This window comes from Dromaius novaehollandiae, chromosome 8 (genome assembly GCF_036370855.1).
Source record: "Dromaius novaehollandiae isolate bDroNov1 chromosome 8, bDroNov1.hap1, whole genome shotgun sequence".
NCBI classification, from domain to species: Eukaryota; Metazoa; Chordata; class Aves; order Casuariiformes; family Dromaiidae; genus Dromaius; species Dromaius novaehollandiae.
In genome coordinates this window covers 983,209-1,007,675 of record NC_088105.1, presented here as the reverse complement: position 1 = coordinate 1,007,675, position 24,467 = coordinate 983,209, and positions in this window count along the sequence as shown.

The following is a 24,467-nucleotide window of genomic DNA, read 5'->3' as shown; positions in this document are numbered from 1 at the left end:
GTGACGTGGGCGTGACGTGGGTGCTTCGAACGTGACGTGGGCGTCACGTGGGGGCTTCGAACATGACGTGGATGTGAGGTGGGTGCTTCGGACGTGACGTGGGCGTGACGTGGTGGCTTCGAAAATGATGCGGGTGTGACGTGGGTGCATCGAACGTGACGTGGGCGTGACCTGGGTGATTGGTACGTGACGTGGACGTGACGTGGGTGGTTTCAACGTGACGTGAGCGTCACGTGGGGTCCTCGAACGTGACTTGGGCGTCACGTGGGGTCTTCGAAAGTGACGTGGGCATGACGTGAGTGATTCGAAGGTGACGTGGGTGTGACGTGGGGGCTTCGAACGTGACGTGGGTGTGACGTGGGTGTTTCGAACGTGACGTTGGTGTTTCGAACTTGACTTCGGTGTGACGTGGGTGCTTCGGACGTGACGTGGGTGTGACGTCGGTACTTTGAATGTGACATGGGTGTGACCTGGGTCATTTGAACGTGACGTGGGCGTGACGTGGGCGATTCCAACGTGATGTGGGGCTTCGAACGTGACGTGGGCGGGATGTGGGTGATTCGAAGCTGACGTGGGCGTGACGTGGGGGCTTCGAACGTCACGTGGGCGTGACGTGGGAGCTTCAAACGTGACGTGGGCGTGACCTGGGTGATTGGAACGTGACGTGGACAAGCCGGGGGTGGTTTCAACGTGACGTGGGAGTCACGTGGGGGCTTCGGAGGTGACGTGGGCCTCACGTGGGGTCTTCGAAAGTGACGTGGGCATGACGTGGGTGTTTCGAAGGTGACGTGGGTGTGACGTAGGGGCTTCGAACGTGACGTGGGCGTGACGTGGGTGATTCGAACGTGACGTGGGCGTGACGTCGGAACTTTGAATGTGACGTGGGTGTGACCTGGGTCATTTGATCGTGACGTGGGAGTGACGTGGGGGCATCGAACGTGACGTAAGGGTGACATGGGTGCTTAGAACGTGACGTGGGTGTGACGTGGGTGATTCCAACGTGACGTGGGGCTTCGAACGTGACGTGGGCGTGACCTGGGTGATTGGAACGTGACGTGGGCGTGACGTCGGTACTTTGAAAGTGACGTGGGTGTGACCTGGGTCATTTGAACGTGACGTGGGGGTGACGTGGGGGCTTCAAACGTGACGTAAGGGTGACATGGGCGCTTAGAACGTGACGTGGGCGTGACGTGGGTGATTCGAAAGTGACGTCGGTGTGACGTGGGTGTTTCGGACGTGACGTGGGCGTGACGTGGATGCTTCGAACGTGACGTTGGTGTTTCTAACGTGACGTGGGTGTGACGTGGGTGCTTCGAACGTGACGTGGGTGTGACATAGGCGCTTCGATCATGACGTGGGCGTGACGTGTGTGGTTTCAACGTGACGTGGGTGTCACGTGGGGCATCGAACGTGACGTGGGTGTGACGTGGGTGATTCCAACGTGACGTGGGCGTGACGTGGGTGGTTTCAACGTGACGTGGGTGTCACGTGGGAGTTTCGAACGTCACGTGGACGTGACGTCGGTACTTTCAATTTGAGGTTGGTGTGACCTGGGTCATTCGAACGTGACGTACATGTGACGTGGGTGATTCCAACGTGACGTGGGGCTTCGAACGTGACGTGGGTGTGACCTGGGTGATTGGAACGTGACGTGGGTGTGACGTGGGGGCTTCGAACGTGACGTGGGTGTGACGTGGGTGTTTCGAACGTGATGTTGGTGTTTCGAACTTGACTTCGGTGTGACGTGGGTGCTTCGGACCTGACGTGGGCGTAACGTGGGGGCTTCGAGCATTACGCGGGTGTGACGTGGATCCTTCGAATATGACGTTGGTGTTTCGAACGTGACGTGGGTGTGACGTGGGTGCTTCGAACGTGACGTGGGCGTCACGTGGGGGCTTCGAACATGACGTGGATGTGAGGTGGGTGCTTCGGACGTGACGTGGGCATGACGTGGGGGCTTCGAAAATGATGTGGGTGTGACGTGGGTGCATCGAACGTGACGTGGGCGTGACGTGGGAGTTTCGAACGTGACGTGGACGTGACGTGGTACTTTACATTTGACGTGGGTGTGACCTGGGTCAATCGAACGTGACGTGGGTGTGACGTGGGGGCTTCGAATGTGACGTGGGCGTGACGTGGGTGATTCGAATGTGACGTGGGCGTGACGTGGGGGCTTCGAACGTCACGTGGGCGTCACGTGGGGGCATCGAACGTGACGTGGGCATGACGTCGGTGATTCGAACGTGACGTGGATGTGAGGAGGGTGCTTCGGACGTGACGTGGGCATAACGTGGGGGCTACGAACATTACGCGGGTGTGACGTGGATGCTTCGAATTTGACGTTGGTGTTTCGAACGTGACATGGGTGTGACGTGGGTGCTTGGAACGTGACGTGGGCGTCACGTGGGGGCTTCGAACATGACGTGGGTGTGACGTGGGGGCATCGATCGTGACGTGGACGTGACGTCGGTACTTTTTACCTGATCGGGGTGTGACGTGGGTCATTCGAACGTGACGTGGGCGTGACGTGGGGGCTTCGAACGTGACGTGGGCGTGACGTGGGGGCTTCGAACGTGACGTGGGCGGGACGTCGGTGCTTTGAATGTGACGTGGGTGTGACCTGGGTCATTGGAACGTGACGTGGGAGTGACGTGGGGGCTTCGAACGTGACAAAAGGGTGACATGGGTGCTTAGAACGTGACGTGGGCGTGATGCGGGTGATTCCAACGTGACGTGGGGCTTCGAATGTGACGTGGGCGTGACGTGGGTGATTGGAACGTGACGTGGGGCTTCGAATGTGACGTGGGTGTGACGTGGGTCATTCGAACGTGATGTACGTGTGACGTGTGGGCTTCGAACGTGACGTGGGTTTTTCAAAACCAACGTGGGTGTGACGTGGGGTATCGAACGTGACGTAGGTGTTTCCAAACTGACGTGGGTGTGACGTCAGTACGTTGAATGTGACGTGGGTGTGACGTGCATGATTCGATCGTGAGGTGGGTGTTTTAAATCTGAGCTGGGCGTATCGTGGGTCATTCGAACGTGACATAGGTGTGACGTGGGGGCATCGAACGTGACCTGGGCGTGACGTGGATGTTTCGAATGTGACGTTGGTGTTTCGAACGTGACATGCGTGTGACGTGGGTGCTTTGAATGTGACGTGGGCGTAACGTGGGTGCTTCGAACGTGACGTGGGTGTGACGTCGGTACTTTGAATGTGCCGTGGGTGTGACGTGCATGACTCGAACGTGACGTGGGCGTGACGTGGGGTCTTCGAAGTTGACGTGGGCCAGACCTGGGTGATGCGAACGTGACGTGGGTGTGACGTGGGGGCATCGAACGTGACGTGGCCGTGACGTAGGGGCTTCAAAAGTGAGGTGGGCGTCATGTGGGGGCATCGAACGTGACGTAGTTGTGACGTGGGGGCTTCGAATGTGACGTTGGTGTTTCGAACGTGACATGGGTGTGACATGGGTGCTTCGAATATGACATGGGCGTATCGTGGGGGCTTCGAACGGGACGTGGGTGTGACGTGGCCGAATCGATCGGGACGTGGGTGTGACGTGTGGGCTTCGAACGTGACGTGGGTGTGACATGGGGGCTTCGAACGTGACGTGGGCGTGACGTGGGGGCTTCGAATGTCACGTGAGCGTCACGTGGGGGCATCGAGTTTGACATGGGCGTGACCTGGGTGATTGGAAGGTGACGTGGGCGTGACGTGGGTGATTCCAACGTGACGTGGGGCTTCGAACATGACGTAGGCGTGACGTGGGGGCTTCGAAAGTGACGTGGGCATGACGTGGGTGATTCGAAGGTGACATGGGTGTGACGTGGGGGCTTCGAACGTGACGTGGGCGTCACGTGGGGTCTTCGAAAGTGACGTGGGCATGACGTGGGTGATTGGAACGTGACGTGGGAGTGACGTGGGGGCTTCGAACGTGACATAAGGGTGACATGGGTGCTTAGAACGTGACGTGGGCGTGACGTGGGTGATTCCAACGTGACGTGGGGCTTCGAATGTGACGTGGGCGTGAGGTGGGTGATTGGAACGTGACGTGGGCGTGACGTCGGTACTTTGAAAGTGACGTGGGTGTGACCTGGCGGCTTTGAACGTGACGTAAGGGCGACATAGGTGCTTAGAACGTGACGTGGGCGTGACGTGGGTGATTCCAACGTGACGTGGGGGCTTCGGACGTGACGTGGGCATGACGTGGGGGCTTCGAAAATGATGTGGGTGTGAGGTGGGTGCATCGAACGTGACGTGGGCGTGACGTGGGAGTTTCGAACGTGACGTGGACGTGACGTGGTACTTTACATTTGACGTGGGTGTGACCTGGGTCAATGGAACGTGACGTGGGTGTGACGTGGGGCTTCAAAAGTGAGGTGGGCGTCACGTGGGGGCATCGAACGTGACGTAGGTGTGACGTGGGGGCTTCGAATGTGACGTTGGTGTTTCGAACGTGACATGGGTGTGACATGGGTGCTTCGAATATGACATGGGCGTATCGTGGGGGCTTCGAACGGGACGTGGGTGTGACGTGGCCGAATCGATCGGGACGTGGGTGTGACGTGTGGGCTTCGAACGTGACGTGGGTGTGACATGGGGGCTTCGAACGTGACGTGGGTGTGACGTGGGTGTTTCGAACGTGACGTGGGCGTGACGTCGGTGCTTTGAATGTGACGTGGGTGTGACGTGCATGACTCGAACGTGACGTGGGCGTGACGTGGGGGATTCGAACGTGACGTGGGCGTGACGTGGGGGCTTCGAACGTCACGTGAGCGTCACGTGGGGGCATCGAGTTTGACATGGGCGTGACCTGGGTGATTGGAAGGTGACGTGGGCGTGACGTGGGTGATTCCAACGTGACGTGGGGCTTCGAACATGACGTAGGCGTGACGTGGGGGCTTCGAAAGTGACGTGGGCATGACGTGGGTGATTCGAAGGTGACATGGGTGTGACGTGGGGGCTTCGAACGTGACGTGGGCGTCACGTGGGGTCTTCGAAAGTGACGTGGGCATGACGTGGGTGATTGGAACGTGACGTGGGAGTGACGTGGGGGCTTCGAACGTGACAAAAGGGTGACATGGGTGCTTAGAACGTGACGTGGGCGTGACGTGGGTGATTCCAACGTGACGTGGGGCTTCGAATGTGACGTGGGCGTGAGGTGGGTGATTGGAACGTGACGTGGGCGTGACGTCGGTACTTTGAAAGTGACGTGGGTGTGACCTGGCGGCTTTGAACGTGACGTAAGGGCGACATAGGTGTTTCGAACGTGACGTGGGCGTGACGTGGGTGATTCCAACGTGACGTGGGGGCTTCGAACGTGACATGGGCGTGACGTGGGTGTTTCGAACGTGACGTTGGTGTTTCGAACGTGACGTGGGTGTGACGTGGGGGCTTCGAACGTGACGTGGGCGTGACGTGGGTGCTTCGAACGTGACGTGGGCGTCACGTGGGGGCTTCGAACATGACGTGGATGTGAGGTGGGTGCTTCGGACGTGACGTGGGCGTGACGTGGTGGCTTCGAAAATGATGCGGGTGTGACGTGGGTGCATCGAACGTGACGTGGGCGTGACCTGGGTGATTGGTACGTGACGTGGACGTGACGTGGGTGGTTTCAACGTGACGTGAGCGTCACGTGGGGTCCTCGAACGTGACTTGGGCGTCACGTGGGGTCTTCGAAAGTGACGTGGGCATGACGTGGGTGATTCGAAGGTGACGTGGGTGTGACGTGGGGGCTTCGAACTTGACTTCGGTGTGACGTGGGTGCTTCGGACGTGACGTGGGTGTGACGTCGGTACTTTGAATGTGACGTGGGTGTGACCTGGGTCATTTGAACGTGACGTGGGCGTGACGTGGGCGATTCCAACGTGATGTGGGGCTTCGAACGTGACGTGGGCGGGATGTGGGTGATTCGAAGCTGACGTGGGCGTGACGTGGGGGCTTCGAACGTCACGTGGGCGTGACGTGGGAGCTTCAAACGTGACGTGGGCGTGACCTGGGTGATTGGAACGTGACGTGGACAAGCCGGGGGTGGTTTCAACGTGACGTGGGAGTCACGTGGGGGCTTCGGAGGTGACGTGGGCCTCACGTGGGGTCTTCGAAAGTGACGTGGGCATGACGTGGGTGTTTCGAAGGTGACGTGGGTGTGACGTAGGGGCTTCGAACGTGACGTGGGCGTGACGTGGGTGATTCGAACGTGACGTGGGCGTGACGTCGGAACTTTGAATGTGACGTGGGTGTGACCTGGGTCATTTGATCGTGACGTGGGAGTGACGTGGGGGCATCGAACGTGACGTAAGGGTGACATGGGTGCTTAGAACGTGACGTGGGTGTGACGTGGGTGATTCGAAGGTGACGTGGGCGTGACGTGGGGGCTTCGAACGTGACCTGGGTGTGAATTGGGTGTTTCGAACGTGACGTGGGCGTGACGTCGGTACTTTGAATGTGACGTGGGTGTGACCTGGGTCATTGGAACGTGACGTGGGAGTGACGCGGGGGCTTCGAACGTGACAAAAGGGTGACATGGGTGCTTAGAACGTGACGTGGGCGTGACGTGGGCGATTCCAACGTGACGTGGGGCTTCGAACCTGACGTGGGCGGGAGGTGGGTGATTCGAATGTCACTTGGGCGTGACGTGGGGGCTTCGAACGTCACGTGGGCGTGACGTGGGGGCTTCGATGTTGACGTGGGCGTCACGTGGGAGTTTCGATCATGACGTGGGCGTGACGTGTGTGGTTTCAACGTGACGTGGGTGTCACGTGGGGCATCGAACGTGACGTGGACGTGACGTCGGTACTTTCAATTTGAGGTTGCTGTGACCTGGGTCATTCGAACGTGACGTACATGTGACGTGGGTGATTCCAACGTGACGTGGGGCTTCGAACGTGACGTGGGCGTGACGTGGGTGATTCGAATGTGACGTGGACGTGACGTGGGGTCTTCGACCGTGACGTGAGCGCCACGTGGAGGCATCGAAGTTGACGTGGGCGTGACCTGGGTGATTGGAACGTGAAGTGGGTGTGACGTGGGGGCTTCGAACGTGACGTGGGTGTGACGTGGGTGTTTCGAACGTGACGTTGGTGTTTCGAACGTGACGTGGGTGTGACGTGGGTGCTTCGGACGTGACGTGGGCGTCACGTGGGGGCTTCGAACATGATTTGGATGTGAGGTGGGTGCTTCGGACGTGACGTGGGCATGACGTGGGGGCTTCGAAAATGATGTGGGTGTGACGTGGGTGCATCGAACGTGACGTGGGCGTGACGTGGGAGTTTCGAACGTGACGTGGACGTGACGTGGTACTTTACATTTGACGTGGGTGTGACCTGGGTCAATCGAACGTGACGTGGGTGTGACGTGGGGGCTTCGAATGTGACGTGGGCGTGACGTGGGTGATTCGAATGTGACGTGGGCGTGACGTGGGGGCTTCGAACGTCACGTGGGCGTCACGTGGGGGCATCGAACGTGACGTGGGCATGACGTCGGTGATTCGAACGTGACGTGGATGTGAGGAGGGTGCTTCGGACGTGACGTGGGCATAACGTGGGGGCTACGAACATTACGCGGGTGTGACGTGGATGCTTCGAATTTGACGTTGGTGTTTCGAACGTGACATGGGTGTGACGTGGGTGCTTGGAACGTGACGTGGGCGTCACGTGGGGGCTTCGAACATGACGTGGGTGTGACGTGGGGGCATCGATCGTGACGTGGACGTGACGTCGGTACTTTTTACCTGATCGGGGTGTGACGTGGGTCATTCGAACGTGACGTGGGCGTGACGTGGGGGCTTCGAACGTGACGTGGGCGTGACGTGGGGGCATCGAACGTGACGTGGGTGTGACGTGGGGGCTTCGAACGTGACGTGGGCGGGACGTCGGTGCTTTGAATGTGACGTGGGTGTGACCTGGGTCATTGGAACGTGACGTGGGAGTGACGTGGGGGCTTCGAACGTGACAAAAGGGTGACATGGGTGCTTAGAACGTGACGTGGGCGTGATGCGGGTGATTCCAACGTGACGTGGGGCTTCGAATGTGACGTGGGCGTGACGTGGGTGATTGGAACGTGACGTGGGGCTTCGAATGTGACGTGGGTGTGACGTGGGTCATTCGAACGTGATGTACGTGTGACGTGTGGGCTTCGAACGTGACGTGGGTTTTTCAAAACCAACGTGGGTGTGACGTGGGGTATCGAACGTGACGTAGGTGTTTCCAAACTGACGTGGGTGTGACGTCAGTACGTTGAATGTGACGTGGGTGTGACGTGCATGATTCGATCGTGAGGTGGGTGTTTTAAATCTGAGCTGGCCGTATCGTGGGTCATTCGAACGTGACATAGGTGTGACGTGGGGGCATCGAACGTGACCTGGGCGTGACGTGGATGTTTCGAATGTGACGTTGGTGTTTCGAACGTGACATGCGTGTGACGTGGGTGCTTTGAATGTGACGTGGGCGTAACGTGGGTGCTTCGAACGTGACGGGGGTGTGACGTCGGTACTTTGAATGTGCCGTGGGTGTGACGTGCATGACTCGAACGTGACGTGGGCGTGACGTGGGGTCTTCGAAGTTGACGTGGGCCAGACCTGGGTGATGCGAACGTGACGTGGGTGTGACGTGGGGGCATCGAACGTGACGTGGCCGTGACGTAGGGGCTTCAAAAGTGAGGTGGGCGTCATGTGGGGGCATCGAACGTGACGTAGTTGTGACGTGGGGGCTTCGAATGTGACGTTGGTGTTTCGAACGTGACATGGGTGTGACATGGGTGCTTCGAATATGACATGGGCGTATCGTGGGGGCTTCGAACGGGACGTGGGTGTGACGTGGCCGAATCGATCGGGACGTGGGTGTGACGTGTGGGCTTCGAACGTGACGTGGGTGTGACATGGGGGCTTCGAACGTGACGTGGGCGTGACGTGGGGGCTTCGAACGTGACGTGGGCGTGACGTGGGGGCTTCGAACGTCACGTGAGCGTCACGTGGGGGCATCGAGTTTGACATGGGCGTGACCTGGGTGATTGGAAGGTGACGTGGGCGTGACGTGGGTGATTCCAACGTGACGTGGGGCTTCGAACATGACGTAGGCGTGACGTGGGGGCTTCGAAAGTGACGTGGGCATGACGTGGGTGATTCGAAGGTGACATGGGTGTGACGTGGGGGCTTCGAACGTGACGTGGGCGTCACGTGGGGTCTTCGAAAGTGACGTGGGCATGACGTGGGTGATTGGAACGTGACGTGGGAGTGACGTGGGGGCTTCGAACGTGACATAAGGGTGACATGGGTGCTTAGAACGTGACGTGGGCGTGACGTGGGTGATTCCAACGTGACGTGGGGCTTCGAATGTGACGTGGGCGTGAGGTGGGTGATTGGAACGTGACGTGGGCGTGACGTCGGTACTTTGAAAGTGACGTGGGTGTGACCTGGCGGCTTTGAACGTGACGTAAGGGCGACATAGGTGCTTAGAACGTGACGTGGGCGTGACGTGGGTGATTCCAACGTGACGTGGGGGCTTCGAACGTGACGTGGGCATGACGTGGGGGCTTCGAAAATGATGTGGGTGTGAGGTGGGTGCATCGAACGTGACGTGGGCGTGACGTGGGAGTTTCGAACGTGACGTGGACGTGACGTGGTACTTTACATTTGACGTGGGTGTGACCTGGGTCAATGGAACGTGACGTGGGTGTGACGTGGGGCTTCAAAAGTGAGGTGGGCGTCACGTGGGGGCATCGAACGTGACGTAGGTGTGACGTGGGGGCTTCGAATGTGACGTTGGTGTTTCGAACGTGACATGGGTGTGACATGGGTGCTTCGAATATGACATGGGCGTATCGTGGGGGCTTCGAACGGGACGTGGGTGTGACGTGGCCGAATCGATCGGGACGTGGGTGTGACGTGTGGGCTTCGAACGTGACGTGGGTGTGACATGGGGGCTTCGAACGTGACGTGGGTGTGACGTGGGTGTTTCGAACGTGACGTGGGCGTGACGTCGGTGCTTTGAATGTGACGTGGGTGTGACGTGCATGACTCGAACGTGACGTGGGCGTGACGTGGGGGCTTTGAACGTGACGTGGGCGTGACGTGGGGGCTTCGAACGTCACGTGAGCGTCACGTGGGGGCATCGAGTTTGACATGGGCGTGACCTGGGTGATTGGAAGGTGACGTGGGCGTGACGTGGGTGATTCCAACGTGACGTGGGGCTTCGAACATGACGTAGGCGTGACGTGGGGGCTTCGAAAGTGACGTGGGCATGACGTGGGTGATTCGAAGGTGACATGGGTGTGACGTGGGGGCTTCGAACGTGACGTGGGCGTCACGTGGGGTCTTCGAAAGTGACGTGGGCATGACGTGGGTGATTGGAACGTGACGTGGGAGTGACGTGGGGGCTTCGAACGTGACAAAAGGGTGACATGGGTGCTTAGAACGTGACGTGGGCGTGACGTGGGTGATTCCAACGTGACGTGGGGCTTCGAATGTGACGTGGGCGTGAGGTGGGTGATTGGAACGTGACGTGGGCGTGACGTCGGTACTTTGAAAGTGACGTGGGTGTGACCTGGCGGCTTTGAACGTGACGTAAGGGCGACATAGGTGCTTAGAACGTGACGTGGGCGTGACGTGGGTGATTCCAACGTGACGTGGGGGCTTCGAACGTGACATGGGCGTGACGTGGGTGTTTCGAACGTGACGTTGGTGTTTCGAACGTGACGTGGGTGTGACGTGGGGGCTTCGAACGTGACGTGGGCGTGACGTGGGTGCTTCGAACGTGACGTGGGCGTCACGTGGGGGCTTCGAACATGACGTGGATGTGAGGTGGGTGCTTCGGACGTGACGTGGGCGTGACGTGGTGGCTTCGAAAATGATGCGGGTGTGACGTGGGTGCATCGAACGTGACGTGGGCGTGACCTGGGTGATTGGTACGTGACGTGGACGTGACGTGGGTGGTTTCAACGTGACGTGAGCGTCACGTGGGGTCCTCGAACGTGACTTGGGCGTCACGTGGGGTCTTCGAAAGTGACGTGGGCATGACGTGGGTGATTCGAAGGTGACGTGGGTGTGACGTGGGGGCTTCGAACGTGACGTGGGTGTGACGTGGGTGTTTCGAACGTGACGTTGGTGTTTCGAACTTGACTTCGGTGTGACGTGGGTGCTTCGGACGTGACGTGGGTGTGACGTCGGTACTTTGAATGTGACGTGGGTGTGACCTGGGTCATTTGAACGTGACGTGGGCGTGACGTGGGCGATTCCAACGTGATGTGGGGCTTCGAACGTGACGTGGGCGGGATGTGGGTGATTCGAAGCTGACGTGGGCGTGACGTGGGGGCTTCGAACGTCACGTGGGCGTGACGTGGGAGCTTCAGACGTGACGTGGGCGTGACCTGGGTGATTGGAACGTGACGTGGACAAGCCGGGGGTGGTTTCAACGTGACGTGGGAGTCACGTGGGGGCTTCGGAGGTGACGTGGGCCTCACGTGGGGTCTTCGAAAGTGACGTGGGCATGACGTGGGTGTTTCGAAGGTGACGTGGGTGTGACGTAGGGGCTTCGAACGTGACGTGGGCGTGACGTGGGTGATTCGAACGTGACGTGGGCGTGACGTCGGAACTTTGAATGTGACGTGGGTGTGACCTGGGTCATTTGATCGTGACGTGGGAGTGACGTGGGGGCATCGAACGTGACGTAAGGGTGACATGGGTGCTTAGAACGTGACGTGGGTGTGACGTGGGTGATTCCAACGTGACGTGGGGCTTCGAACGTGACGTGGGCGTGACCTGGGTGATTGGAACGTGACGTGGGCGTGACGTCGGTACTTTGAAAGTGACGTGGGTGTGACCTGGGTCATTTGAACGTGACGTGGGGGTGACGTGGGGGCTTCAAACGTGACGTAAGGGTGACATGGGCGCTTAGAACGTGACGTGGGCGTGACGTGGGTGATTCGAAAGTGACGTCGGTGTGACGTGGGTGTTTCGGACGTGACGTGGGCGTGACGTGGATGCTTCGAACGTGACGTTGGTGTTTCTAACGTGACGTGGGTGTGACGTGGGTGCTTCGAACGTGACGTGGGTGTGACATAGGCGCTTCGATCATGACGTGGGCGTGACGTGTGTGGTTTCAACGTGACGTGGGTGTCACGTGGGGCATCGAACGTGACGTGGGTGTGACGTGGGTGATTCCAACGTGACGTGGGCGTGACGTGGGTGGTTTCAACGTGACGTGGGTGTCACGTGGGAGTTTCGAACGTCACGTGGACGTGACGTCGGTACTTTCAATTTGAGGTTGGTGTGACCTGGGTCATTCGAACGTGACGTACATGTGACGTGGGTGATTCCAACGTGACGTGGGGCTTCGAACGTGACGTGGGTGTGACCTGGGTGATTGGAACGTGACGTGGGTGTGACGTGGGGGCTTCGAACGTGACGTGGGTGTGACGTGGGTGTTTCGAACGTGATGTTGGTGTTTCGAACTTGACTTCGGTGTGACGTGGGTGCTTCGGACCTGACGTGGGCGTAACGTGGGGGCTTCGAGCATGACGCGGGTGTGACGTGGATCCTTCGAATATGACGTTGGTGTTTCGAACGTGACAGGGGTGTGACGTGGGTGCTTCGAACGTGACGTGGGCGTCACGTGGGGGCTTCGAACATGACGTGGATGTGAGGTGGGTGCTTCGGACGTGACGTGGGCATGACGTGGGGGCTTCGAAAATGATGTGGGTGTGACGTGGGTGCATCGAACGTGACGTGGGCGTGACGTGGGAGTTTCGAACGTGACGTGGACGTGACGTGGTACTTTACATTTGACGTGGGTGTGACCTGGGTCAATCGAACGTGACGTGGGTGTGACGTGGGGGCTTCGAATGTGACGTGGGCGTGACGTGGGTGATTCGAATGTGACGTGGGCGTGACGTGGGGGCTTCGAACGTCACGTGGGCGTCACGTGGGGGCATCGAACGTGACGTGGGCATGACGTCGGTGATTCGAACGTGACGTGGATGTGAGGAGGGTGCTTCGGACGTGACGTGGGCATAACGTGGGGGCTACGAACATTACGCGGGTGTGACGTGGATGCTTCGAATTTGACGTTGGTGTTTCGAACGTGACATGGGTGTGACGTGGGTGCTTGGAACGTGACGTGGGCGTCACGTGGGGGCTTCGAACATGACGTGGGTGTGACGTGGGGGCATCGATCGTGACGTGGACGTGACGTCGGTACTTTTTACCTGATCGGGGTGTGACGTGGGTCATTCGAACGTGACGTGGGCGTGACGTGGGGGCTTCGAACGTGACGTGGGCGTGACGTGGGGGCTTCGAACGTGACGTGGGCGGGACGTCGGTGCTTTGAATGTGACGTGGGTGTGACCTGGGTCATTGGAACGTGACGTGGGAGTGACGTGGGGGCTTCGAACGTGACAAAAGGGTGACATGGGTGCTTAGAACGTGACGTGGGCGTGATGCGGGTGATTCCAACGTGACGTGGGGCTTCGAATGTGACGTGGGCGTGACGTGGGTGATTGGAACGTGACGTGGGGCTTCGAATGTGACGTGGGTGTGACGTGGGTCATTCGAACGTGATGTACGTGTGACGTGTGGGCTTCGAACGTGACGTGGGTTTTTCAAAACCAACGTGGGTGTGACGTGGGGTATCGAACGTGACGTAGGTGTTTCCAAACTGACGTGGGTGTGACGTCAGTACGTTGAATGTGACGTGGGTGTGACGTGCATGATTCGATCGTGAGGTGGGTGTTTTAAATCTGAGCTGGGCGTATCGTGGGTCATTCGAACGTGACATAGGTGTGACGTAAGGGGCATCGAACGTGACCTGGGCGTGACGTGGATGTTTCGAATGTGACGTTGGTGTTTCGAACGTGACATGCGTGTGACGTGGGTGCTTTGAATGTGACGTGGGCGTAACGTGGGTGCTTCGAACGTGACGTGGGTGTGACGTCGGTACTTTGAATGTGCCGTGGGTGTGACGTGCATGACTCGAACGTGACGTGGGCGTGACGTGGGGTCTTCGAAGTTGACGTGGGCCAGACAGGGTGATGCGAACGTGACGTGGGTGTGACGTGGGGGCATCGAACGTGACGTGGCCGTGACGTAGGGGCTTCAAAAGTGAGGTGGGCGTCATGTGGGGGCATCGAACGTGACGTAGTTGTGACGTGGGGGCTTCGAATGTGACGTTGGTGTTTCGAACGTGACATGGGTGTGACATGGGTGCTTCGAATATGACATGGGCGTATCGTGGGGGCTTCGAACGGGACGTGGGTGTGACGTGGCCGAATCGATCGGGACGTGGGTGTGACGTGTGGGCTTCGAACGTGACGTGGGTGTGACATGGGGGCTTCGAACGTGACGTGGGCGTGACGTGGGGGCTTCGAACGTCACGTGAGCGTCACGTGGGGGCATCGAGTTTGACATGGGCGTGACCTGGGTGATTGGAAGGTGACGTGGGCGTGACGTGGGTGATTCCAACGTGACGTGGGGCTTCGAACATGACGTAGGCGTGACGTGGGGGCTTCGAAAGTGACGTGGGCATGACGTGGGTGATTCGAAGGTGACATGGGTGTGACGTGGGGGCTTCGAACGTGACGTGGGCGTCACGTGGGGTCTTCGAAAGTGACGTGGGCATGACGTGGGTGATTGGAACGTGACGTGGGAGTGACGTGGGGGCTTCGAACGTGACATAAGGGTGACATGGGTGCTTAGAACGTGACGTGGGCGTGACGTGGGTGATTCCAACGTGACGTGGGGCTTCGAATGTGACGTGGGCGTGAGGTGGGTGATTGGAACGTGACGTGGGCGTGACGTCGGTACTTTGAAAGTGACGTGGGTGTGACCTGGCGGCTTTGAACGTGACGTAAGGGCGACATAGGTGCTTAGAACGTGACGTGGGCGTGACGTGGGTGATTCCAACGTGACGTGGGGGCTTCGAACGTGACGTGGGCATGACGTGGGGGCTTCGAAAATGATGTGGGTGTGAGGTGGGTGCATCGAACGTGACGTGGGCGTGACGTGGGAGTTTCGAACGTGACGTGGACGTGACGTGGTACTTTACATTTGACGTGGGTGTGACCTGGGTCAATGGAACGTGACGTGGGTGTGACGTGGGGCTTCAAAAGTGAGGTGGGCGTCACGTGGGGGCATCGAACGTGACGTAGGTGTGACGTGGGGGCTTCGAATGTGACGTTGGTGTTTCGAACGTGACATGGGTGTGACATGGGTGCTTCGAATATGACATGGGCGTATCGTGGGGGCTTCGAACGGGACGTGGGTGTGACGTGGCCGAATCGATCGGGACGTGGGTGTGACGTGTGGGCTTCGAACGTGACGTGGGTGTGACATGGGGGCTTCGAACGTGACGTGGGTGTGACGTGGGGGCTTCGAACGTGACGTGGGCGTGACGTCGGTGCTTTGAATGTGACGTGGGTGTGACGTGCATGACTCGAACGTGACGTGGGCGTGACGTGGGGGATTCGAACGTGACGTGGGCGTGACGTGGGGGCTTCGAACGTCACGTGAGCGTCACGTGGGGGCATCGAGTTTGACATGGGCGTGACCTGGGTGATTGGAAGGTGACGTGGGCGTGACGTGGGTGATTCCAACGTGACGTGGGGCTTCGAACATGACGTAGGCGTGACGTGGGGGCTTCGAAAGTGACGTGGGCATGACGTGGGTGATTCGAAGGTGACATGGGTGTGACGTGGGGGCTTCGAACGTGACGTGGGCGTCACGTGGGGTCTTCGAAAGTGACGTGGGCATGACGTGGGTGATTGGAACGTGACGTGGGAGTGACGTGGGGGCTTCGAACGTGACAAAAGGGTGACATGGGTGCTTAGAACGTGACGTGGGCGTGACGTGGGTGATTCCAACGTGACGTGGGGCTTCGAATGTGACGTGGGCGTGAGGTGGGTGATTGGAACGTGACGTGGGCGTGACGTCGGTACTTTGAAAGTGACGTGGGTGTGACCTGGCGGCTTTGAACGTGACGTAAGGGCGACATAGGTGCTTAGAACGTGACGTGGGCGTGACGTGGGTGATTCCAACGTGACGTGGGGGCTTCGAACGTGACATGGGCGTGACGTGGGTGTTTCGAGCGTGACGTTGGTGTTTCGAACGTGACGTGGGTGTGACGTGGGGGCTTCGAACGTGACGTGGGCGTGACGTGGGTGCTTCGAACGTGACGTGGGCGTCACGTGGGGGCTTCGAACATGACGTGGATGTGAGGTGGGTGCTTCGGACGTGACGTGGGCGTGACGTGGTGGCTTCGAAAATGATGCGGGTGTGACGTGGGTGCATCGAACGTGACGTGGGCGTGACCTGGGTGATTGGTACGTGACGTGGACGTGACGTGGGTGGTTTCAACGTGACGTGAGCGTCACGTGGGGTCCTCGAACGTGACTTGGGCGTCACGTGGGGTCTTCGAAAGTGACGTGGGCATGACGTGGGTGATTCGAAGGTGACGTGGGTGTGACGTGGGGGCTTCGAACGTGACGTGGGTGTGACGTGGGTGTTTCGAACGTGACGTTGGTGTTTCGAACTTGACTTCGGTGTGACGTGGGTGCTTCGGACGTGACGTGGGTGTGACGTCGGTACTTTGAATGTGACGTGGGTGTGACCTGGGTCATTTGAACGTGACGTGGGCGTGACGTGGGCGATTCCAACGTGATGTGGGGCTTCGAACGTGACGTGGGCGGGATGTGGGTGATTCGAAGCTGACGTGGGCGTGACGTGGGGGCTTCGAACGTCACGTGGGCGTGACGTGGGAGCTTCAAACGTGACGTGGGCGTGACCTGGGTGATTGGAACGTGACGTGGACAAGCCGGGGGTGGTTTCAACGTGACGTGGGAGTCACGTGGGGGCTTCGGAGGTGACGTGGGCCTCACGTGGGGTCTTCGAAAGTGACGTGGGCATGACGTGGGTGTTTCGAAGGTGACGTGGGTGTGACGTAGGGGCTTCGAACGTGACGTGGGCGTGACGTGGGTGATTCGAACGTGACGTGGGCGTGACGTCGGAACTTTGAATGTGACGTGGGTGTGACCTGGGTCATTGGAACGTGACGTGGGAGTGACGTGGGGGCATCGAACGTGACGTAAGGGTGACATGGGTGCTTAGAACGTGACGTGGGTGTGACGTGGGTGATTCCAACGTGACGTGGGGCTTCGAACGTGACGTGGGCGTGACCTGGGTGATTGGAACGTGACGTGGGCATGACGTCGGTACTTTGAAAGTGACGTGGGTGTGACCTGGGTCATTTGAACGTGACGTGGGGGTGACGTGGGGGCTTCAAACGTGACGTAAGGGTGACATGGGCGCTTAGAACGTGACGTGGGCGTGACGTGGGTGATTCGAAAGTGACGTCGGTGTGACGTGGGTGTTTCGGACGTGACGTGGGCGTGACGTGGATGCTTCGAACGTGACGTTGGTGTTTCTAACGTGACGTGGGTGTGACGTGGGTGCTTCGAACGTGACGTGGGTGTGACATAGGCGCTTCGATCATGACGTGGGCGTGACGTGTGTGGTTTCAACGTGACGTGGGTGTCACGTGGGGCATCGAACGTGACGTGGGTGTGACGTGGGTGATTCCAACGTGACGTGGGCGTGACGTGGGTGGTTTCAACGTGACGTGGGTGTCACGTGGGAGTTTCGAACGTCACGTGGACGTGACGTCGGTACTTTCAATTTGAGGTTGGTGTGACCTGGGTCATTCGAACGTGACGTACATGTGACGTGGGTGATTCCAACGTGACGTGGGGCTTCGAACGTGACGTGGGTGTGACCTGGGTGATTGGAACGTGACGTGGGTGTGACGTGGGGGCTTCGAACGTGACGTGGGTGTGACGTGGGTGTTTCGAACGTGATGTTGGTGTTTCGAACTTGACTTCGGTGTGACGTGGGTGCTTCGGACCTGACGTGGGCGTAACGTGGGGGCTTCGAGCATGACGCGGGTGTGACGTGGATCCTTCGAATATGACGTTGGTGTTTCGAACGTGACAGGGGTGTGACGTGGGTGCTTCGAACGTGACGTGGGCGTCACGTGGGGGCTTCGAACATGACGTGGATGTGAGGTGGGTGCTTCGGACGTGACGTGGGCGTCACGTGGGGGCTTCGAAAATGATGCGGGTGTGACGTGGGTGCATCGAACGTGACGTGGGCGTGACCTGGGTGATTGGTACGTGACGTGGACGTGACGTGGGTGGTTTCAACGTGACGTGAGCGTCACGTGGGGTCCTCGAACGTGACTTGGGCGTCACGTGGGGTCTTCGAAAGTGACGTGGGCATGACGTGGGTGATTCGAAGGTGACGTGGGTGTGACGTGGGGGCTTCGAACGTGACGTGGGTGTGACGTGGGTGTTTCGAACGTGACGTTGGTGTTTCGAACTTGACTTCGGTGTGACGTGGGTGCTTCGGACGTGACGTGGGTGTGACGTCGGTACTTTGAATGTGACGTGGGTGTGACCTGGGTCATTTGAACGTGACGTGGGCGTGACGTGGGTGATTCCAACGTGACGTGGGGCTTTGAACGTGACGTAAGGGCGAGACGTGGGTGATTCGAATGTGACGTTGGTGTTTTCAACGTGACGTGGGTGTGACGTGGGTGCTTCGGACGTGACGTGGGCGTAACGTGGGGGCTTCGAACATGACGCGGGAGTGACGTGGATGCTTCGAATGTGACGTGGGTGCTTCGAACGTGACGTGGGCGTCACGTGGGGGCTTCGAACGTGACGTGGGTGTGACGTGGGGGCTTTGAACGTGACGTGGGCATGACGTGGGTGATTCGAACGTGACGTGGGCGTCACGTGGGAATTTCGAACGTGACGTGGGCGTGACGTGGGTACTTTACATTTGACGTGGGTGTGACCTGGGTGATGCGAACGTGACGTGGGCGTAACCTGGGGGCATCGAACGTGACGTGGGCGTAACGTCGGTACTTTCAATGTGACGTGGGCGTGACCTGGGTGATGGGAACGTGACGTGGGAGTGACGTGGGGGCTTCGAACGTGACGTAAGGGTGACATGGGTGCTTAGAACGTGACGTGGGTGTGATGTGTGTGGTTTCAACGTGACGTGGGCGTCACTTGGGAGTTTCGATCGTCACGTGGACGTGACGTCGGTACTTTCAATTTGAGGCTGGTGTGACCTGGGTCATTTGGACGTGACGTCTCTACTTTCAATTTGAGGCTGGTGTGACCTGGGTCATTCGAACGTGACGTACGTGTGACTTGTGGGCTTCGAACGTGATGTGGGTGTTTCAAAACTAAGGTGGGTGTGACGTGGGGGCTTCGAACGTGACGTAGGCGTAACGTGGGTGTTTACAAGTGATCTGGGCGTGACGTGGGGGCTTCGATCGTGACGTGGACGTGACATCGGTACTTTATATCTGACGTGGGTGTGACCTGGCTCATTTGAACGTGACGTGGCTGTGACGTGGGGGCTTCGAACGTGACGTGGACATTTCGTGGGTGATTCGAACGTGACGTGGGCGTGACGTGGGGGCATCGAACGTGACGTGGCCGTGACGTGGGGGCTTCAAGCGTGACCTGGGTGTGACGTGGGTGTATCGAAGGTGACGTGGGCGTGACGTCAGTACTTTGAATGTGACGTGGGTGTGACCTGGGTCATGCGAACGTGACGTGGGTGTGACGTGGGGGCATCGAACATGACGTGGACATTTCGTGGGTGATTCGAACGTGACGTGGGCGTGACGTCGCTGTTTGAATGTGACGTGGGTGTGACCTGGGTGATGCGAACGTGACTTGGGCGTCACGTGGGGGCTTCGAACATGACGTGGGTGTGACGTGGGGGCATCGATCGTGACGTGGACGTGACGTCGGTACTTTATACCTGATGGGGGTGTGACGTGGGTCATTCGAACGTGACGTGGGTGTGACGTGGGGGCTTCGAACGTGACGTGGGCATGACGTGGGTGATTCGAACGTGACGTGGGCGTGACGTGGGGGCATCGAACGTGACGTGGGCGTGACGTGGGGGCTTCAAGCGTGACCTGGGTGTGACGTGGGTGTATCGAAGGTGACGTGGGCGTGACGTCAGTACTTTGAATGTGACCTGGGTGTGACATGGGTCATGCGAACGTGACGTGGGTGTGACGTGGGTGTTTCGAACGTTACGTGGACATTTCGTGGGTGATTCGAATGTGACGTGGGCGTGACGTGGGTACTTTACATTTGACGTGGGTGTGACCTGGGTGATGCGAACGTGACGTGGGCGTCACGTGGGGGCATCGAACGTGACGTAGGCGTCACGTGGGGGCTTCGAAAATGACGTGGACGTCACGTGGGTGATTCGAAGGTGACGTGGGTGTGACGTGGGGGCTTCGAACGTGACCTGGGTGTGAGGTGGGGGCTTCGAACGTGACGTGGGCGTGACGTCAGTACTTTGAATGTGACGTGGGTGTGACCTGGGTCATTGGAACGTGACGTGGGAGTGACGCGGGGGCTTCGAACGTGACGTAAGGGTGACATGGGTGCTTAGAACGTGACGTGGGCGTGACGTGGGCGATTCCAACGTGACGTGGGGCTTCGAACGTGACGTGGGCGTGATGTGGGTGATTCGAAAGTCACTTGGGCGTGACGTGGGGGCTTCGAACGTGACGTGGGCGTGACGTGGGTGATTATATAAGGTGACGTGGACGTGACGTGGGTGGTTTCAACGTGACGTGAGCGTCACGTGGTGTCCTCGAACGTGACTTGGGCGTCACGTGGGGTCTTCGAAAGTGACGTGGGCATGACGTGGGTGATTCGAAGGTGACGTGGGTGTGACGTGGGGGCTTCGAACGTGACGTGGGCGTGACGTCGGTACGTTGAATGTGACGTGGGTGTGACCTGGCGGCTTTGAACGTGATGTAAGAGCGACACGGGTGCTTCGAATGTGACGTGGGCGTGACGTGGGTGATTCGATCGTGACGTGGGCGTGACGTGTGTGGTTTCAACGTGACGTGGGTGCCACGTGGGGCATCGAACGTGACATAAGGGTGACATGGGTGCTTAGAACGTGACATGGGCGTGACGTGGGCGATTCCAACGTGACGTGGGGCTTCGAACGTGACGTGGGCGTGATGTGGGTGATTCGAATGTCACTTGGGCGTGACGTGGGGGCTTCGATGTTGACGTGGGCGTGACCTGGGTGATTGGAACGTGACGTGGACGTGACGTGGGTGGTTTCAACGTGACGTGAGCGTCACGTGGGGTCCTCGAACGTGACTTGGGCGTCACGTGGGGTCTTCGAAAGTGACGTGGGCATGACGTGGGTGATTCGAAGGTGACGTGGGTGTGACGTGGGGGCTTCGAACGTGACGTGGGTGTGACGTGGGTGTTTCGAACGTGACGTTGGTGTTTCGAACTTGACTTCGGTGTGACGTGGGTGCTTCGGACGTGACGTGGGTGTGACGTCGGTACTTTGAATGTGACGTAAGGGTGACCTGGGTCATTTGAACGTGACGTGGGCGTGACGTGGGCGATTCCAACGTGATGTGGGGCTTCGAACGTGACGTGGGCGGGATATGGGTGATTCGAAGCTGACGTGGGCGTGACGTGGGGGCTTCGAACGTCACGTGGGCGTGACGTGGGAGCTTCAAACGTGACGTGGGCGTGACCTGGGTGATTGGAACGTGACGTGGACAAGCCGGGGGTGGTTTCAACATGACGTGGGAGTCACGTGGGGGCTTCGGAGGTGACGTGGGCCTCACGTGGGGTCTTCGAAAGTGACGTGGGCATGACGTGGGTGATTCGAAGGTGACGTGGGTGTGACGTAGGGGCTTCGAACGTGACGTGGGCGTGACGTGGGTGCTTCGAACGTGACGTGGGCGTGACGTCGGAACTTTGAATGTGACGTGGGTGTGACCTGGGTCATTTGATCGTGACGTGGGAGTGACGTGGGGGCATGGAACGTGACGTAAGGGTGACATGGGTGCTTAGAACGTGACGTGGGTGTGACGTGGGTGATTCCAACGTGACGTGGGGCTTCGAACGTGACGTGGGCGTGACCTGGGTGATTGGAACGTGACGTGGGCGTGACGTCGGTACTTTGAAAGTGACGTGGGTGTGACCTGGGTCATTTGAACGTGACGTGGGGGTGACGTGGGGGCTTCAAACGTGACATAAGGGTGACAAGGATGCTTAGAACGTGACGTGGGCGTGACGTGGGTGATTCGAAAGTGACGTCGGTGTGACGTGGGTGATTCGAACGTGACGTGGGCGTGACGTGGATGCTTCGAACGTGACGTTGGTGTTTCTAACGTGACGTGGGTGTGACGTGGGTGCTTCGAACGTGACGTGGGTGTGACATAGGCGCTTCGATCATGACGTGGGCGTGACGTGTGTGGTTTCAACGTGACGTGGGTGTCACGTGGGGCATCGAACGTGACGTGGGTGTGACGTGGGTGATTCCAACGTGACGTGGGCGTGACGTGGGTGGTTTCAACGTGACGTGGGTGTCACGTGGGAGTTTCGAACGTCACGTGGACGTGACGTCGGTACTTTCAATTTGAGGTTGGTGTGACCTGGGTCATTCGAACGTGACGTACATGTGACGTGGGTGATTCCAACGTGACGTGGGGCTTCGAACGTGACGTGGGTGTGACCTGGGTGATTGGAACGTGACGTGGGAGTGACGTGGGTGATTCCAACGTGACGTGGGTGTGACGTGGGTGTTTCGAACGTGATGTTGGTGTTTCGAACTTGACTTCGGTGTGACGTGGGTGCTTCGGACGTGACGTGGGCGTCACGTGGGGGCTTCGAAAATGATGCGGGTGTGACGTGGGTGCGTCGAACGTGACGTGGGCGTGACCTGGGTGATTGGTACGTGACGTGGACGTGACGTGGGTGGTTTCAACGTGACGTGAGCGTCACGTGGGGTCCTGGAACGTGACTTGGGCGTCACGTGGGGTCTTCGAAAGTGACGTGGGCATGACGTGGGTGATTCGAAGGTGACGTGGGTGTGACGTGGGGGCTTCGAACGTGACGTGGGTGTGACGTGGGTGTTTCGAACGTGACGTTGGTGTTTCGAACTTGACTTCGGTGTGACGTGGGTGCTTCGGACGTGACGTGGGTGTGACGTCGGTACTTTGAATGTGACGTGGGTGTGGCCTGGGTCATTTGAACGTGACGTGGGAGTGACGTGGGGGCTTCGAACATGACGCGGGAGTGACGTGGATGCTTCGAATGTGACGTGGGTGCTTCGAACGTGACGTGGGCGTAACGTGGGGGCTTCGAACATGACGCGGGAGTGACGTGGATGCTTCGAATGTGACGTGGGTGCTTCGAACGTGACGTGGGCATGACGTGGGGGCTTCGAACGTGACGTGGGCGTAACGTCGGTACTTTCAATGTGACGTGGGCGTGACCTGGGTGATGGGAACGTGACGTGGGAGTGACATGGGTGCTTAGAACGTGACGTGGGTGTGATGTGTGTGGTTTCAACGTGACGTGGGCGTCACTTGGGAGTTTCGATCGTCACGTGGACGTGACGTCGGTACTTTCAATTTGAGGCTGGTGTGACCTGGGTCATTTGGACGTGACGTCTCTACTTTCAATTTGAGGCTGGTGTGACCTGGGTCATTCGAACGTGACGTACGTGTGACTTGTGGGCTTCGAACGTGATGTGGGTGTTTCAAAACTAAGGTGGGTGTGACGTGGGGGCTTCGAACGTGACGTAGGCGTAACGTGGGTGTTTACAAGTGACCTGGGCGTGACGTGGGGGCTTCGATCGTGACGTGGGCGTGACTTCGGTACTTTATATCTGACGTGGGTGTGACCTGGCTCATTTGAACGTGACGTGGCTGTGACGTGGGGGCTTCGAACGTGACGTGGACATTTCGTGGGTGATTCGAATGTGACGTGGGCGTGACGTGGGTACTTTACATTTGACGTGGGTGTGACCTGGGTGATGCGAACGTGACCTGGGTGTGACGTGGGGGCTTCGAACGTGACGTGGGCATGACGTCGGTGATTCGAACGTGACGTGGGTGTGACGTGGGGTCTTCGAACGTGACGTGGGTGTGACGTGGGGGCTTCGAACGTGACGTGGGCATGACGTCGGTGATTCGAACGTGACGTGGGTGTGACGTGGGGGCATCGAACGTGACGTGGGCGTGACGTGGGGGCATCGAACGTGACGTAGGCGTCACGTGGGGGCTTCGAAAATGACGTGGACGTCACGTGGGTGATTCGAAGGTGACGTGCGTGTGACGTGGGGGCTTCGAACGTGACCTGGGTGTGAGGTGGGGGCTTCGAACGTGACGTGGGCGTGACGTCAGTACTTTGAATGTGACGTGGGTGTGACCTGGGTCATTGGAATGTGACGTGGGAGTGACGCGGGGGCTTCGAACGTGACGTAAGGGTGACATGGGTGCTTAGAACGTGACGTGGGCGTGACGTGGGCGATTCCAACGTGACGTGGGGCTTCGAACGTGACGTGGGCGTGATGTGGGTGATTCGAAAGTCACTTGGGCGTGATGTGGGGGCTTCGAAC